The 5,580-nt window shown below is 46.1% G+C and overlaps 1 non-coding gene across 1 annotated transcript; it reads left to right on the forward strand.

The window, feature by feature from the left end:
• The first annotated feature begins 1,175 nt into the window (after window positions 1–1,175).
• On the forward strand, window positions 1,176–1,247 carry TRNAC-GCA. Its single transcript has one exon. It is a non-coding gene; the product is annotated as a tRNA-Cys (tRNA).
• Window positions 1,248–5,580: the final 4,333 nt, after the last annotated feature.

Here is a 5,580-nt window from a genome sequence, read left to right on the forward strand (position 1 = left end):
TGTTCCAGTGTGTATTAGAAAGTCCAGAAATCAGTTAGATGTAATTTATACTTTCTTATGCTTTTATTTATGTTTGATATTTTATGTGTAATAATTTAATCCACTTGGACTTCATTTTGGTCTATAACATGAAGTTTAGTTGCCACTTAATTATTTTTCCGAAATGGCCAACTAGGTCTCCCAGTGAAACGTCTGTAAATAACTCTTCCTTTCCCCTACGAATCTGTGATGTGTGGGTTGAGTGTTCGGACTTTGGCGCCAGACCGCTGGACTCTGCATTTCCACTTACCAAGCATTTGACGTTGGGCAGCTTATTTAACGTCTCCGTGCCTCAGCTTTCTCATCTGTAAAGTTGGGACCGCAATCACAGCGCCCGCCTTATGGAGTCGTCGTGAACATCGCTGCTCTGTAAACGTGAGCTTCTCTTTCATTCAATTCGTGCGTGCACTGTGGGGTGCGCCCAGGTCCGCGTTCCAGGTGTTTGGTCCCCGCGCCGAGCCCATGCTTGTGTCCTGGCAGACGCTGATGTTTAGTGGGGCAGGCTCTCTCCTGCTGCTGTCGCTGTTTGGTTCTCTTGGCCTCCGTCGCCTATTTTATTTTAGGAAATAAATGGTCTACCTCTTTTTCACTGCCCCAGGCCCTCTGTTTTCATCGCAGATAAGCAGTTAGTTGAAAAAGACAATGTACCATCATCAGATAAAGGCCTAGGAAGGTCTTCGTGGTTTGCAGAGAGAATGGGTGTGGGGGAGGGCCCTGAGTGACGTCAGAAGATCGTGGGAAGAGGACAGAGATGGAGAATAAAGATGAGGAAAGCAAAGAGGGAAAGCGCCCGAAAGGGACGGATAAAGAAAAGGTTCGAGGTGAGGATGGCCGACGGAGTCAACGCGGTGGGCTGGGGCTGGCGCCCCCAGAGCTCGGCGGGGCTCCGGGTGGCCTGTGCTTTCTTGTCTTGGTAATGAGAGATTCCTGAACTTCTGCTGTGGGCAAAGACAGTGACCGAGGCAATCGATTCCCCAAACTCGGGGAAGAAAGTGTGTAGGAGTGTGATGGGAAGAGCGCAAAGGCCGGAACTGGGCGCCGGTGGAAAGCACCGCCCAAAGCGCGGACGCTGCAGCGCTGTACCCAGCCTGCGTGTGGTGACTACAAAGGTGTGAATCCGCTCCCTTCCAACGGGAGGGGGTATAGCTCAGGGGTAGAGCATTTGACTGCAGATCAAGAGGTCCCCGGTTCAAATCCGGGTGCCCCCTATGCCATGACTTTTAGAGGTAACCCTGCAGACCTTCTAGAGCTGTAATATGGGATCTCCTCTACCCTCACACTCCCAGAGAGTGGTTGGTGGAGTTTCCCATCCTACATTTCTTGTGACCCACACGGGGGTCAGCCAGGGGCTGTTGGCTCCGAGAAAGGTGTAGAAAAGCCCCGCGGGTTTCCTGGCTTTGGTAGTACCTCGTATCTCACGCACCTGCACCCCTGGAGCCACAATCAGGTTCCCAGCCACCCGTATTGTTCAAGCAAGGATGATTTGGAGAGGACACTGGGATGCTAAATTATATGCTTTTTGGAAATTTTTATTTTTTGACTAACAAATTTGTTTTAGTATTTTTAGTGTTTTGGTAGACAAAATACTGAATAGCTATTCTATTCACTAGCAATTTTCAAAAACACTTGTAGAAAGTGCATAGTACCATAACGAAATATTTTATTATACTAAATCAGCTCTGTCACAAAATAGTTTGTTTTCATATATATGACGTAAAAAAAAAAAAAAAAACCCTCACGCTTTATCTGAATCGGTAGACTATCCCAGCCTGTCTGGATGGATTTGTGACTTGTGTGTACACCACATCTGGTTCCAACTACATCCTGCTGAATTTTCTTAGCATTTACTAAAGACTTCCTTGTCAAGTATATTGTTTTTATCACAGTGCTGTGCTCCCTAAATTGCACCCTTGTATTGTTGCTGCACAGAGTTCTACCTTCAATACTGCACTTTTAAACCGAGTACACCAGCATTCACAATAATGGCAATGGTTTCACCTTTTATAAAATGAACTTCCGGCCGGGCACGGGTCTCACGCCTGTAATCCCAGCACTTTGGGAGGCTGTTAGTGGATCATCTGAGGTTGGGAGTTCGAGACCAGCCTGACCAATATGGCGAAACCCCATCTCTACTAAAAATACCAAATTAGCCAGGTGTGGTGGTGCATGCCAGTAATCCGAGCTACTCAGGAGGCTGAGGCAGGAGAAGTGCTTGAATCCAGGAGGCAGAGGTTGCAGTGAGTCTCACCATTGCACTCTAGCCTGGGAAACAGGAGTGAAACTCCATCTCAAAAAAAATAAGAAGAAAAGAAAAAAGAATGAACTTCCAAAAGCTTTAGTTCCATTAATTAGATGCTGGGACTACAGACCTGAAAGGGGATTGTCCTCAATAACAGACTTATGTTCACCTTTTTAATGATGGCCTTGTAGTTCTTCAACTTCATGAATCACCAGCTTACCGACTCATTATTTTGCAGGATGTTTTCCTCAGAAAGCTTTGTCTCTATTGGCTGGTGGTGAGGGTGCACAGGAAAGAGAAGAAAGTCAAAGGAGGGTATCCATGCTCCTCCTGAGGTGTGAGATTGGGATTCTGGAGCAGAAATCAAAACTTTGGAGTCACGGTCTTTTCTTTTTTTCTTTTTTTTTTTTTTTTTTCAGACAGGGTCTTGCTCTGTTGCCTAGGCAGGAGTGTCACAGCATGATCATGGCTCGCTACAGCCTTGACCACCTGGACTCAAGCAGTCCTCCCACCTCAGTCTCCAGAGGACCTGAGACTACAGGTGATTTTATTTTTCAAGGATTTTTTTTTTAAATTTTATTTTAGGTTTGGGTGTACATGTGAAGGTTTGTTACATACATAAACACACTTCACAGGGGTTTGTTGTACATATTACTACATCACCCACGTATTAAGCTCAATACCCAATAGTGATCTTTTCTGCTCCTCTCCCTCCTCCCACCCTCCCCGCCTCAGGTAGACCCCAGTGTCTGTTGTTGTTTCTTCTTTGTGTTCATAAGTTCTTATCATTTAGCCGCTACTTATAAGTGAAAACATGCAGTATTTGGTTTAATGTTCCTGCCTTAGCTTGCTAAGGATGATGGCCTCCAGCTCCATCCATGTGCCTGCAAAAGACATATCATTCTTTTTATGGCTGCATAATATTCCATGGTGTGTACATACCACATTTTCTTTATCCACTCTATCGCTGATGGGCATTTAGGTTATTTCCACGTCTTTGCTATTGTGAGCAGGCTACAATAATCATTTGTGCGCATGTGTCTTTCTGGTAGAATGCTTTACTCTCAATAATGGGATCAAGCAGTACTGCTTTTGGCTCTTTGCGGAATCACCTTACTTCATTCCACAATGCTTGAACTAATTCCACTCCCACTAACAGTGTATAAGGGTTCCTTTTCTCTGCAACCTTGCCAGCATGTGTTATTCTTTGACTTTTTTATAATAACCATTCTGATTGGTGTGAGATGGTGTCTCATTGCGGTTTTGATTCTGACACTTAACACTGATTTGGGGTAAGTTGCTTCAATTCCATATGTCATTGTCATTGGTGATGATGGTGGTAGTGGTGATAGTACTACCATAAATAATTTTTAAAATTATATATATGAAGTTCTTACAATTTATTTAGAACATTGTAAGTGTTCAAAAACATTAGGCATTATAGTAAATGTAGTGTCTTGGGTGTGGCTACACAGGTGAAATATGCTAAGGAGGCGTGTCCCTTAGGCAAGCAGGCATAGCTGAGGGGTAGATCATTTGGCTGCAGACCAAGTGGTCCCTGGTTCAAATCTGGGTGCCCTCTATTCCCATGTTTCCTTCCCTTTTTCCTATCGGGTTTTTTGGTAATGTTCCCCTTCCCATTAATGTCACTACAAATTTCAGCTGGAAAGCTTACCCCTATGACACCATTAAAGGAACCTGGAGACTATAAAATTAAATTAGGTAGAAAAAAAAACAAGATGCATATGCTATGCTATCATTTGTGTTTATAAAAAAGGCGGGAGAAAATATGTACTAGTCACACATACAAATGATCTATGGAAGAATATGTAAGAAACACCAAACATGGGCTTCCCCCTGGTGAGTGGAGTTTTGGTAGATAAGAGGGAGAATTTTCACTGCTTACTTTTTCATTCCTATAGAATATTGTATTGTGTGAATTCTGTGAATTCAGCATTTATTTTTAAAATATACATTTTTTATTTGTTTTTATTTTTTTTATTTTTTATTTTTAAGAGATGCGGCTTCCACTCTGTTGCCCAGGTTGGAGTGCAATGGTGCTGATGGTGGCAGGAGGTAGGCAGGTTTCTAGACAGGAAGGGACGGGTCCCAGATGAAACCCCACCTTCAAGCCAAGATGGACTGAAGCCTGGGGGCCAGGCTGCCAGTTCCCAGTGAAGTCTGCTACCCGGAGTGAAAAAAATCTCCTTGATGCCTTTTGGCCAGTCAAGTGGTGCTTTTTCCAAGCCCACCCATGGACCAATCAGCACGCCCTTCTTCCATTCGGAGCCCATAAAAATCCCTGGACTCAGCCAGACTCTCACACTCTGGGATTACTTGCCTGTGGACAGGAGCTACCTACTTTGGGTTTCCTCTCTGCTGAGAGCTGTTTAGTTGCCCAATAAATCTTACCTCTTTCTTGCTCACCCTCCAGTTGTCCAAGTAGCCTTATTCTTCCTGGACACAGGACAAGAACTTGGGACCCACCACATAGTGGGAGCAAAAGGAGCTGTAACACTTTCCTGGCCAGCTCACCAAGCTGTGGGCAGTGATACACTTCCGGACTGTGGGAGTGAAGAGTGGCAGCCCTTCTGAGGCCCAGACCTTGGGATTCCCTAAGCCAGAGCTGTAACACTATAGCCCTCCCACCCTCTGTCAGCAGTGACGGGAGGCAGGGCCAGGCCAGCACAGGAGCCGCAGGCCAGAGCTGGGCAATGGGACCAAAAGAGCTATGACACAAACAGGCTGAAATGCTCCCCCAAAACACCCCCACTCCACTTGCCACGCTGCAGGTGATGAGAAGGAGAGAAGAGCTTCGGGCCTCCCCAAGCCAGGACTGTGACATACCGTAACACCCTTTGGGGCTCTATGGTTCCTGGCATCTCTAAGCTTTTGGGCACCAATGTGTTCCCCTCCTCCCATTGCAGATGCCTGTGGTGGAAGCTGCTTGTAGTACCTCTGGTCCAGCTACAGCCTCACACAGAGCCAGCACCTGTGCTAGTGCAAGGCAGGGGATCTGGGCTGGTAGCATGAGCTGAGTGGGTGGAATGAGCTCAGTGGGCACGAGCAAAACTCAAGCAGAGGTGCTGCTGGCCCCAGAAGTTTCTGACTGGTGAAGCAATTCCAAAGTCAACACTGAAAGATCCTGTGACAGTGTGATGAGGGCTCACTGCGAAAGATCCAGTGACAGTACCATCAGGGCTCACTTCGAAGGGTCCTGTGACAGAGGGCATGATCGGGGCTCACTGCGAAGGATCCTGTGACAGTGGGATCGGGGCTCACTGCAAAGGATCCTGTGATAG

The sequence above is a fragment of the Cebus imitator genome, unplaced genomic scaffold (assembly GCF_001604975.1).
Source record: "Cebus imitator isolate Cc_AM_T3 unplaced genomic scaffold, Cebus_imitator-1.0 Scaffold20, whole genome shotgun sequence".
In the NCBI taxonomy this organism is placed as follows: domain Eukaryota; kingdom Metazoa; phylum Chordata; class Mammalia; order Primates; family Cebidae; genus Cebus; species Cebus imitator.